General features: G+C 36.1%; 1 non-coding gene across 1 annotated transcript; it reads left to right on the top strand.

Annotated features, from left to right (window-relative positions):
* Positions 1–413: 413 nt before the first annotated feature.
* Positions 414–520, top strand: LOC115509460. Its single transcript, XR_003967362.1, has one exon. It is a non-coding gene; the product is annotated as a U6 spliceosomal RNA (small nuclear RNA).
* Positions 521–13,008: the final 12,488 nt, after the last annotated feature.

The following is a 13,008-nucleotide window of genomic DNA, read 5'->3' on the forward strand; positions in this document are numbered from 1 at the left end:
TAGGGTGAAATACTTAAGTTCATTGTTCTCATTCATTGAAAATGAGCCATAAACATATTTTGACCTTTTTCAGTTGCGCCTGAAAGTCAAAAAACCAAATGAAGACAACAAAGCCAATCAACTTCTTGATTAAAAAGTAAAAGAGGGGGCGCCTGGGTGGCGCAGTCGGTTAAGCGTCCGACTTCAGCCAGGTCACGATCTCACGGTCTGGTCTGTGAGTTCGAGCCCCGCGTCAGGCTCTGGGCTGATGCTTCGGAGCCTGGAGCCTGTTTCCGATTCTGTGTCTCCCTCTCTCTCTGCCCCTCCCCCGTTCATGCTCTGTCTCTGTCTGTCCCAAAAATAAATAAAAACGTTGAAAAAAAAATTTAAATAAATAAATAAAAAAAAATAAATAAATAAAAAAAGTAAAAGAGATGCTCACTTCAGCAGCACATATACTAAAATTGAAATGATACAGAGAACATTAGCATGGCCTCTGCATGAGGATAGCATGCAAATTCATGAGGCATTCCATATTTCCAAAAAAAAAAACCAAACAAACAGTGAAAGAGCATTTTTTTTTTAATCTCAGGGCCAGCATCAGCCTTCTGTTAGTGCTCTTAGGTACCCACAGAATCCTGAGTGATTAATGCATGTAATACCATCAAATAGTCCTTATAGTCTATCTACAAACTAAAGAAACAAACCTAACCATTTCCAGCCTGAACTTGGCCCTTCAACTTACATGGGCTATAGCATCTGGAGCTGAGGTGACAGGACTGGAACCTGCCTTTTTCATCAATGAGCATACTCAGAGTCAAGGGACCCTGAACTATCCACTCACACTCCACAATCTTTGCTTAATTCATGGAGTCTCTAAAAAAGATAATAAAGTGGCCATTGCTATTAGAGTCAAAACTTAGTGCCAATGTTTGGATCCAAGTACAAGCCCCTTTTATCAATGCCTTTCACCAACTTCCTTCCTCCTGTATCACAGACCTGCAGAACATCACAGGTCATTGCTGACAGATATCAGTACCTCAGACTACTGTGACCTCTACTCTGAGGTCTCTTCTGACAGCATGATCATACCACCCCCACAGAGTGCATACAGCCCTACCCACCCCCTTTCCCAGGAATATCTTATGATGTTGAAGAAAATCTAGTAGAGAATTTAATACAAAATTGGTCATGACATGATTCCAGGTTTCAAATCCTGGAAACTGGTTTAAACTTGATCTAAGCAGGTAATTGAAAGGATTAACAGAGAACCACAGGGAAAGCAATGCTCCCAAACAGCTCCCTCTCATCATACTTCCTTCCTCAAACACCCTCTTTCGCTCTCCCAGATCTTCCCTTTTTCCTCTTCTTAATCCTCTCAACAGAAGGATACTACTCTGTTGTGTCAAATTCCAGGGCACCATATGGCTATATTTACAAGTGGAAGGAATTACTATGTTAAAAATTAATGTGTGGCTTTCTCCTTGTGGTTTTTGTTGAGTCTGTGCCATGGGATGAGTAAGGTGTAGCAGAACCCCCTCAAGCACCCTGCTGCCAAGCATTGCCTTATAAGCATTCTCCATCACTAGCTAGCCACGTAGGTTCCTGGCGATTCTACTTCCGGTTGTAGGCACAGTTATATCCTTACATTAGATTCTCTTAATTTCTCAATCACATTATTGCTATGACCTCCTAAGTGGTCATTCTGCCTCTGATATTTTCTCCAACTTTCTCATTGTAATCAGGGCAACTCCCATGCTTAAAATCTTCTAATGGCTCCTGTGGTCTTCAAGATAACATCTGCATTCTTTAAATATGGGTCTCAATGCCTTCATTTTCTAGTTGCTGTTCATTCCTCCAGCTTTTTTTTTTTTTTTTTTTTTTTTTTTTTTGGTAATTCTTTGCTCATATCCTATTTACCACACTAGGATGAAAGAGTTACAGAAGTAGGTGGCTTATGATGCATTTTTTCATTTTATTGTAGAAACACTGTCAGGGTAACAAAGAAAGTGAGTGGCCTAATCTATTCCTGTTAACTGGACCCAAGCTTTTGGAAATTCTTGAATGTGGATGTTACATTGAAGAACTACATTTCTCACTCCTGCTTTGCTGGTCACTTCCCAGAAAAAAGAAGAGGCGTGTTCACTATCTACTATAAAAGTAGCAGTTCCTACAGTCAGGCTGCTTTCAATTGCATTTTCAATTTTCAATTAAATTGCAAAATTACATTTCACAGGAACCTTCATGGGTTTTGAAGTCCAGGTTAGTACCCTGCTTGTATAGCTGATTATATATAGCTGACAAAGCTGACTTTACTTCAGTAGCAGTTGTTGATCTTACTGTAATTGCCTATTTAACCAGTTTATTGCACAGACTGAACTTGTCAAAATACAATTGTAAAACAGCTTTATTTCTACCTATTTACTGCCTTCAGATGTCTTCTGCTAGATCTCTTTCACTGCCCTTTGGCTATACCACAAGCAGATTCCGTAGCTTTAAATTCATTCCCAGCTATGGAAATCACCTCAACTTCAGGTAACAAAAATTTTAGACTCAACTAAATTAAAATTTCAAACTTTCATTTAATTCAAAACTGTTTGCCTCCCCAGCTCGGGCCGACTTTCAGGTTGGGGACATGCAGTGAAGAATGGGGGCATGGTCACCTTTTCACTTCTCCCCACATTGCTCTTCCAGCCTTGTGGGGTGGAGGGGGGAGTGGTCGGAGACAGAGGCTGCTGTAACTTGGCTGGTGGTACCTTCTTTCATGTCAGGCATCCACAAGCCAACTCTCTTTCAAGAGATATTGTTGTGGATTCTTCTGAGATTCCCTTTGCAGGCTTTGTACTGTTCTATGCCATTCCCTGAAGCACACAGTCACTCTCCTGATTTTATACAACTCCTACTCCCATCCTAGCTTTGCTCTCACCTCTGGTAGTTTTCCTCCAGTCTTTGTTGTTGTTGTTATATTCCTTTTAGCCATGCAGGCAATCCTTGAGACAGCTCTTGGCCTTCTTCAGTGTCTGTATGGCTCACAGGAAATATCAAACACCCTGTGCTAACCAGTAGAAGTGCCAGCTGCTCACTGTGTGGTTCTCTCCATCTCCTGCTTTATTGGCAGCTCTAGCCAGACCTCTCCACACTTCACTGAGTGAAATGGAGCCACCACATTCTAAGGGCACATGTTAAGCCCTTCCAACTTCTCTACCATCATGATTCATTAAGACTGGGACTGTATAAATCATAAACACCAGTATTACTTAGTACCTGGCACGTAATAGGCATTAAAAGAATATTTGTTAAATTAATAAATGAATGAGTCTTGATCTGATAGAGAGAAACCAAAAAGCCAATACACAGCTGACAGAGTCTCTGTAGAGTACTTTGACCATTTTTTATCAGAAACCTTTTTTTTTAATTCCTTTCTTTGACCAGCAACCCAAATTCTAAAAATTTATCTTAAGGAAATAACTGGGCAAATGCTCACTGATATACGTACAAGGATAAACATTGTATAACATTAACAAAATGAAAATCACTTGTGTGCTCAATAATGGTGGATTGGTTAAATAAGTTATGGTTTATTCAAACATTTAGAATGTTATTCTGTCAGAATTTTGTGTGTGTATGTAGAAGTATATTTATTGGTATGGAAATGAAACTTGAAGCAGAACATGACAATGAAAGAAAGAGGGGCGCCTGGGTGGCTCAGTCAGTTAAGCATCCAACTTTGGCTCAGGTCATGATCTCAAGGTTTGTGGGCTCGAGCCCTGCATTGGGCTCTGTGCTGACAGCTTGGAGCCTGGAGCCTGCTTCAGATTCTGTGTCTCCCTCTCTCTCTGCCCTCCCCTGCTTGCACTCAGTCTCTCTCTCTTCCTCTCTCAAAAATAAACATTAAAGAGAGAGAGAGGGAGGAAGAAAGAGAGAAGAGTAAGAAAGAGAAAGAAAGAAAAAAACAACTGTGACTTGCAAACAGATACACTGCAACACAATTTAAGTGCAGATACAATGTTGTAGCATTTTAGGACTCATGTATCAAGCTAAGATAACAGTAGCACTAATAGCTCACAGATCCTTATATTTCAAAGGCCACTGACTATTCCAGCAAGTTGTTTATTTATAAATCTGACAAATCTTTGCCCAGTCCGTGCTTGCTCACTTCTGCCATAAAACCATACATAACTAACTCCAGTTCCTGAAACCCTTTCGTAACTTCCCCACTTAAGACAGACTGAAACGCTGTCAAAATGATGTCCCTTGCCTAGCACGTATAATAAGCCCAGTTTTGTATATTCAATGGTTTAGCTTATATGATCAACAAAATAACTACTTTCTTTTTTTTTTTCATTACAGTATAAAAAAATTTTAGCCTGATATTTTCATGCTATTTTTTTTACCTCCATCTGGAGTAGCTGCATGACAAATACCTTTTAAATTATGAACTAAGTTGTTTAAATTGATGAGTATTCTGAATTTTTCAGCAAATTAAGATTTTCACAATTATAGATTTTATCAATTTTATTTCATTCCCAGAGAATATAATGGTATCTATTTTTTTAAATGTGCTTCATCAAAATATTCTTCCCACAAATCAGAATAATTAAAGATATTTCAAAAATAAATCTTATATGTGCTCAACGTCACTCCTCATCAGGGAAATATAAATCAAAACCACCCTCAGATATCACCTCACACCAGTCAGAGTGGCCAAAATGAACAAATCAGGAGACTATAGATGCTGGAGAGGATGTGGAGAAATGGGAACCCTCTTGCACTATTGGTGGGAATGCAAATTGGTGCAGCCACTCTGGAAAACAGTGTGGAGGTTCCTCAGAAAATTGAAAATAGATCTACCCTATGACCCAGCAATAGCACTGCTAGGAATTTACCCAAGGGATACAGGAGTGCTGATGCACAGGGGCACTTGTACCCCAATGTTTATAGCAGCACTCTCAACAATAGCCACATTATGGAAAGAGCCTAAATGTCCATCAACTGATGAATGCATAAAGAAATTGTGGTTTATATACACAATGGAGTACTACATGGCAATGAGAAAGAATGAAATATGGCCCTTTGTAGCAACATGGATGGAACTGAAGAGTGTTATGCTAAGTGAAATAAGCCATACAGAGAAAGACAGATACCATATGTTTTCACTCTTATGTGGATCCTGAGAAACTTAACAGAAACCCATGGGGGAGGGGAAGAAAAAAAAAAAAAGAGGTTAGAGTGGGAGAGAGCCAAAGCATAAGAGACTCTTAAAAACTGAGAACAAACTGAGGGTTGATGGGGGGTGGGAGGGAGGGGGAGGGTGGGTGATGGGTATTGAGGAGGGCACCTTTTGGGATGAGCACTGGGTGTTGTATGGAAACCAATTTGACAATAAATTTCATATATTGAAAAAAAATAAATCTTCTATGCCATTGGAGGTCACATTTCTTTCAGTGAGTACTCCATAGGTCTTATAAAGATGAGCTTCTTTGCAAGCTCTGCTTTTAGAAGTTTTAATCTACCAAATATCATCAGAACCTAAAGTTTAGCATTCGTTTTGTGGAATACTTTGAAGATTTCCAAAGAATTTTGAATAAAATATAGCCAAACTTTACAAGACAAATTCATATTAAATTTTATATCAAATTCATATTAAATCCCCCACCCCCCCAATTTTAGGACATCTAGTTTGATCAGAAAGTAGATATTTAAAGCTTTAATACCTATAAAATTCATTTTATGATGGTTAACAGTGAGATAAATTATGTATGAAGTGTTGCTTTATTCAATATTGACTTCATCACATTTTGTGATTCATTTACTGTTGCACTACAACTAATTGTAAGTGTATTTTTAATGTTTTATAAGCTTCTTTTATTGTAGTAAGAACACAATATGGCATCTGGTCAACCAATTTTTAAGTATTATTAACTATAGGCATTAAGTGGTACAACAGATCTGTAGAATTTCATCTTGTGTATCTGAAACTTGACACCAGTCAAATAGCACCTCTCTGTTTTCCCCTCTCAGTCAGTCCTTGGCAACCACCATTCTACTGTCTATGAGTTTGACTATTTTAGATACTTTATATAAGTGGCATCATGCAGTTTTTCATTTTGTTTTGTTTTTTTGCTTTTGTGACTTTTGTAACTGGCTTAGTTCATTTAGCATAATGTCTTCCAGCTTCATCCATGTTATTACATGGCAAGGTTTCCTTCCTTTTTAAGTCTAAATGGTATTTCATTGTATACACCACATTTTCTTCATCCATTCATCTGTTGATGGACACTTCAGCTGTTTCTGTATCTTAGCTATTGCAAATGATGCTAGAGTGAATATGATACTGTAGATACTTTTTTGAGTTAGTTTTCCCATTATTTTCAGATTATTTTCAGAAACGGAATTGCTGGATCATGTGGTAGTTCTATATTTAATGTTTGAGAAACCTTCATACTGTTTTCTATAGAGGCTGCACCCTTTTACATTCCTACGAACAGTGTGCTTAATTTAATAATAACTTTTTTTACATTATTCTGTGCTCCAGAAATATTTTTATTTATGTTATTATCACAAAATAAATAATATTATATTCACTGCTTATTATTTTAACTGCATTCATAATAGGAATATAAGTAAGATCTGTTGTTTGCCTCAGATAGAATGAATTTCCAAAAACTTCACTTTGATTTCACTAACAAGATGAAAAATTAAGATGTGGTTCAAGTTGAATTAAGTGATCTTCTATTTAAGGCATTTGATAACACTGGAAAGAAAAAAAAACCTCATCATTTAATTCTTTAAAATTTTACTTCTGCCAGTTAAAGTAACACATTAACAGTTATTGATGTACTTTTCACACATAACATGAAAACAACTTGGCTTGAACATGAGTGAAATTAATTTAGAAGAGTAATCGTTTGATCTAAGGGAAAAGTCAGTGTTCACAGAGTTGTACATCATCCACCTTCTGCATCTACATATCTTAAATTATCATCTTTAATCTTCTCCAATTAACTGCTCATTTTGAAGTAGATACTGATACTTCAATAGATTTATATCTTCTTTTTTTCTTGTGGTTGATGATATTACTAGGGCCTCCATAGTCCTTCAAATCATATGTGTTTTCATCAACTTTATTGAGAAATAGGAATTAATACTTATTTTTTTTATTAAACATGCACTTTTTATACCCAGCTCACTGATGCAAAGGGGCTTATTGCAAAATTAAAAAGCATGACCAAACAATAAACAAATATTGTAGATTTGTAATATATGATATATTATAAAGCCACTTAAGCAAGAGAATTCAGACTACTCTCAATATGTACCAGAGCAAAATTGCTCAACCTCTGTCTCCCATACATATATTTCATAAACTCCTATTATATAGCAGTCTGGAGATACTGGGTCTCACAGGCCATTGCACACCTGGCTGCCGCACCAAGTAGCTGGCAAGGTGATGGAGCGTAATACTTTTACAAACACAAGACACTGGGAGCAAGTTGTTCCTGTTTCTTCACATTGGAGAGCACTCATTGTACACTATCCTTGAAAAGGAGAAATTGGTAACATTATACCTGGAAAAGGTTGGGAATAGAGAAGGGTAATCATTGGCCATCTCTTGTATTTAATTATGACTCAAAGTTTGAACTCCATTGCTACAGTAGAAAAGACTTATCAGACAAGACCCTGGCAGAAGTTGGAAATCTAAAGAGGAAGTCTGCTAAGGAAATAATGGGTTATTTTAATGTAACTATTAATCACAATATTTCATTATACAGTGAAATATCTTGGATAAATTCTAAAACACTTGAGACCCTGTTTAGCAGTATGGGACACATGGTTTCCCTAATTAAAGACTTAAATGTAAAGCACAAATTAAAAATTCTGGAAGAAAATGTAGAAAAATATTTGTAACTTTGGAGTACAGACTCATTTATCAAACAAGACAAGAAAACATGGATTACAAAGAGAATGCAGTAATAAATAAAACAGAAATAAGAGAAATGGTGAAAATATATTAACAGCAGAAAGAGATTTTCAAAATATATAACAGATAAATTTGGGATATCCAGATCATATAAAAACTCCTGGAAGCTATATTTAAAAAAAACAACAACAAACACACTAATTTAAAATGGCAAATAAATACAATATATATATATATGATACATATGATATATATTTTACACATACATATGAATTACAGAAGGATAAACATGAACATCAACTAAAACGGCTAAACACATGAAAAGATATTGAACTTCACCCAGCAGTGAGGGAGAGGCAAATTTTTAAAGTCTGACAATGCACAGGGCACCTGGGTGGCTCAGTCCTTAAGTGTCCGACGCTTGATTCAGCTCAGATCATTATCTCATGGTTGGTGAGACTGAGCCCTGCAGTCCCTGAACGGACAGTACAGAACCTGCTTGGGATCCTCTCTCTTCCTCACTCTCTGCCCCTCCCACATGCACTCTCTCTCTTTTTCTCACAATAAATAAATAAATAAACATTAAAAAAAATAAAAAATAAAAGTCTGGCACTGCAGAGTATTATGAGAATCTGAGTAAATGCATACATAGGACTACTACAGCACCTTTGGAGCATAATTTGAAAATACCTATAAAAGCTGAAAATGTACATGCTCAGTGTTCCAACTCTTCCTCTATTAGATGTATACTCTAAAGAATGATTCATGTAATCACACAAAGAGATATGTACAAAGATGTCCATTATATAATTACCTGTAATAGGAAATAGCTGGAAACAAGCTAAATATCCTTTAATAAAAAAGTAGATAAATAAATTGTGGTATATTTATATGGCAGAAAGCCACACAGCTGCAAGAGTTATTAAATTTGATTTATATGTATCAACACTAGATTATTACAAAACCCAGCTTTTATGCTGTATAATATGTTTTTAAGATTCATTTATGAAAAAAAAAAGATTCATTTATGTTAGTACATATAAATCAAGTTCATTGATTTTAACTGCTGTAGGATTTCCATAATTCTGCAGTTTGCATTTTTCACTCAATATTGTTTTAAAATGATACGTAAATCATGATACATTCTGTAGAATTTTAAAACACATAAATCAGTTTTCCACTTTGGTGAAAGATGAAAACATGTTTGGTAACCATAGAAACAAAACAGGCAGGATACACTTCAGGATTGTGGTGGAAACTAGAAAGTGGGGTGATTGAACAGGTGGGAGGGGAATAAGTGCCATGATCTGCTTCATGGTATTTTTTTATTTAAGAAAATAATAAAATGGGGAGGGGGGGAGAAGAGATGTGAAGCATAGATAACAAAATCTCTTTAATCTGGGTGGTAGGTACATGGACATTTTATCACTCTATGCTTTCCTGAAGGTTTGAAATAATTCATCTTTTTATAAATGCCTTAATATGAAAAATTTTAATTACCCAAGTCAAAATAAAACAGTATCAAAAAAATAAAACAGTGACTTCTAACATCTCCCCGTGTAATACAATATTATTGGCTTTTTAAAATAAAATATCTGCCCTCCCTGCATTTTCAATTTTCATCTTTTTTATACATCTTGAATTATAGATTCAATTATAGATTGAATTATTCTTATTAAATGATGCTTTTACAATTTGAGGTTTCCTTTCAAAAACTGTTTTTATATATTCACAATCTTGCATCACTATTTAAATGATTTTAGTGAATGCTACTAAAAATTTGTACCATAAATCCCTATTCTTCAATTTTTAATTTTTTATATACTTCATGAATGGCTGGTGAATTTTTTGATGGTGTTATTTTCTGAAAGAAGTTATGGTTGGTATATTTTTAATTCCTTGTATTTATGAGAGTATCTCACCCTCTGTTTTACATAAATAGCAGTTTGGCTAAAAATGTCATTCATGGGTTAAGATGCTTTGTCTTCAAAATGCTATACATGTTGACCATGGTGTACTAACATTTAGGGTTGGAGAGAAGCATTAAGCCAGTTTGATTTTTGGTTTTTAGTCAGATCTCTTAGTTTATTTTCTGTCTGCAAACCTATAGTTTATTTTCTCTTATTTTGTTATTAAATTTCTTTTTCAGGATTGTCATTAGTTTCTGTATGAATTTTGCCTAAACCATGGTGAACGTTTTTCATCTGTGCAGTTTGGCATGTTTCACTTCCAGGATGTTTTCTTCAATTATGTTTTAAATACTTATTCTATGTAAGTGTTTTGGCTTCTTCCTTAAGACATAAGTAATTAATTTTAGGTTAGATTCTATTCAATCGCCTTCCTATGGACACTATTCTTTATTACTGTTTAAACTTACTATCTTCCCTCCATCTTCTGGTTGAGGTTTTTTTGGTTGTTTATATTCTGTAATATTTGATTCTTTTTTTCCTACGTCAGTACTGTTATTTATTACCTCCAAAAGCTGGTTTTAATTTTGAGAGTGTATTCTTTTATCCATGAAGCTTCACCTTATTTCAACAAGCTTCATATTCATCTTCACCTTTGCATCTCAGCTCTGGTGTTTCCCAACAAACCTGTTTTATGTCAGTAATACTCTTATTCCAGCTTAGTCTCCATTTTGTGGTTATTAGCATCATTCTGGTAGATCCTCACTCCTAAGATGGAATGGACAGTGGTTGTTATTGTTAGACAGTACTCAGGTTTTCCAGTGTCTAGTGGCATTCACTGCTATACCCTGACTAATCATGGAATCCCCTGCTGTCCACATGACAAGGCTCTTGGGCACGTTGAGCCAGTCCAATAGGTAAAAATTTATCACTCCCATCATACTGTGCTGCTACCAGGTTTCTGTCTCTTCCCTCACTTAAGCTGACCACCCTCGAAAAGTGTAGTATGCCATTTCTGGCAAATTTCCTCACCATTCATTCACAAGCACAGTATCTGAAGAGAAACAGAATAGTAAAGTAATACTGTGGTGTAGGTGAGTGCAAGTGTAAACCCATTCTTTCTGCAATTCATGCAGTTTTAAATAGGAGAGGCAGTCATCTCCTTGGTATACATCAGCTTTGGGGAATACGCTTAGGAATTTCCTGAGCTTGCGCCGATGTGTTAAGAAGGCATAAAGAATTACAAAGCCATAGGATGTACACACACAAGTTTGGGTAAACAAGATTAGGTTAGGTAAATGGGGCTAAGGCCCCCAGTATAGGACAAAGATATAGGAATAAGGAATGTCGGGATGAAAACTTCTGAGATGAGGTAAACAAGATTAAGTATTCAAGGCGGAAATGCCCCACAATGTAGTGCAATAGCAGAAAGCAGCTTTCACAGGAAGGAAGGACAAAAATAGGTAAATAGGAAAACAGGACTTTAGACCACAGCAGGGTGAAGTTGCCCAGAGGGGAGCTAATTAGCAAAAGAAAGGTGCCTTGTTGACCCTGAGGTAGCATGCTCTGTCCTTCTGTGCCCTAGGCCAGTTCAGGTAAACAGAAGTGGTTCCTCATGTTTAATGTAAACAACCTTCCACCCAGCACCAGAATTTTGTTTTGTATTGATCCAAACCCCTAACACTGCATATCTTCAAAACCCCTTTTCCTCATGCCCAAGAGTTAATGTACACGGTTTCATTGTCTCTTTGTGCACATCCATCACGCTTGTAAGCCTTCTGATCTTAATAAAAATGGACCAAGGACCCTTACTCAGGGCTCTTGTCTCCTCCCAGACATTAGCCTCTCTTGCATTTTCAATCCTGCGTCCTGCTGTCTTGCTGGACAAGAGAGAACTCCAGACCCAGAGTCTAGGACAATCAGCCAAATATATCTATTCTAAGATGACATCTAGAGAAAGAGAATAGTGAAAATTTCCATCTACCTACTTCTTGGCGAGTAGGCCACTATGTTGCAGAAAATGTATAAGCCAGATTTGTGCAAGCCAAACTCCTTGGTATGTTTTTGTTAAATAGAAGTTCCATCTAGATTTTAGTACCAGGTTGCTTTTCAAGTCTTAGTTTTTGGTGCCATTCTGGTTTCACTTTTTTCTTTTAAGTTCACAGGAAATGTTGGGAGAGTCAGTATCAGAAATTGCCAGCTTGACCCCCCTCTTGGACAAAGGGAAATTATTAATTATTTAAGTAATTTTTGTAGGTGTTTTAAAGAAATATTTGATATATATTAAAAATAAACTGGTTTGAAAATAGCATCTTAAAATAATTCCTACAAATCAAACATCTCCTCTCTGCTTCTGTATTTGGATCATGGTCAAACTATGTTTTTGTTACCATAATTATAGATACTCAAAATTGTAGAAAAAGTTATTGTTGAAAATCAGGGAAAAGTCAATTCACTACTTTGTTAAAATCATGTAAGTATTTAAGAATGTTAGTAATAGGTTTGTCACAGTAATAGGTATGATCATATAGTTCATATATATATATATATATATATAATATAGATATATGTCTCCATATCTATACCATGTATCTATTCATATTCTCTATGAATTTTATAGCCATGAGCATTGTACAGTTCAACTCAATTTGTCAAATGTATTACACAATCACGTAATATATTCTAAGTGCTCTGGGAGATAAAACGATGAATGAGATAAAGTGGAGAACTGGATGTTTTCATCCTTTTACCATTAAGAGAACAGATAAACAAGAGAAATATAGCTTTCATTTACTGAATCACTGATTCACAAGTATGTAATGGCTATCATGTGCCAAGTAATGTGCTTGGGCCTGGATTTATAACAGGAAGAAAATATAGTCACTGTCATCATAAGTGAGGAGTGGGCTGGAAAGGGGGAATGGCAAATATTGACAGTGGTCTAACAGGAGTCACTAATAATATGATGCATGAAAGATGCAAAAATATTGAGGAAGAGGAAGACTTAATTTGAGGAAAAGATTAGGGCAACTACCAAGTCATACACAGCATAAAGAATAGGGGTTGGGGAATGTCATAATAGATGCAGTTGAAGAATCACACATGGCCATCTAAGCCAAGGAAAAGATGCTGGCTTGTGTGTGTGTGTGTAATTGGAAAATCATGATGGATTTTAAGCAGGCAGTGATTCAGTGAGCTATA

The sequence above is a fragment of the Lynx canadensis genome, chromosome A2, assembly GCF_007474595.2.
Source record: "Lynx canadensis isolate LIC74 chromosome A2, mLynCan4.pri.v2, whole genome shotgun sequence".
Taxonomy (NCBI): Eukaryota; Metazoa; Chordata; class Mammalia; order Carnivora; family Felidae; genus Lynx; species Lynx canadensis.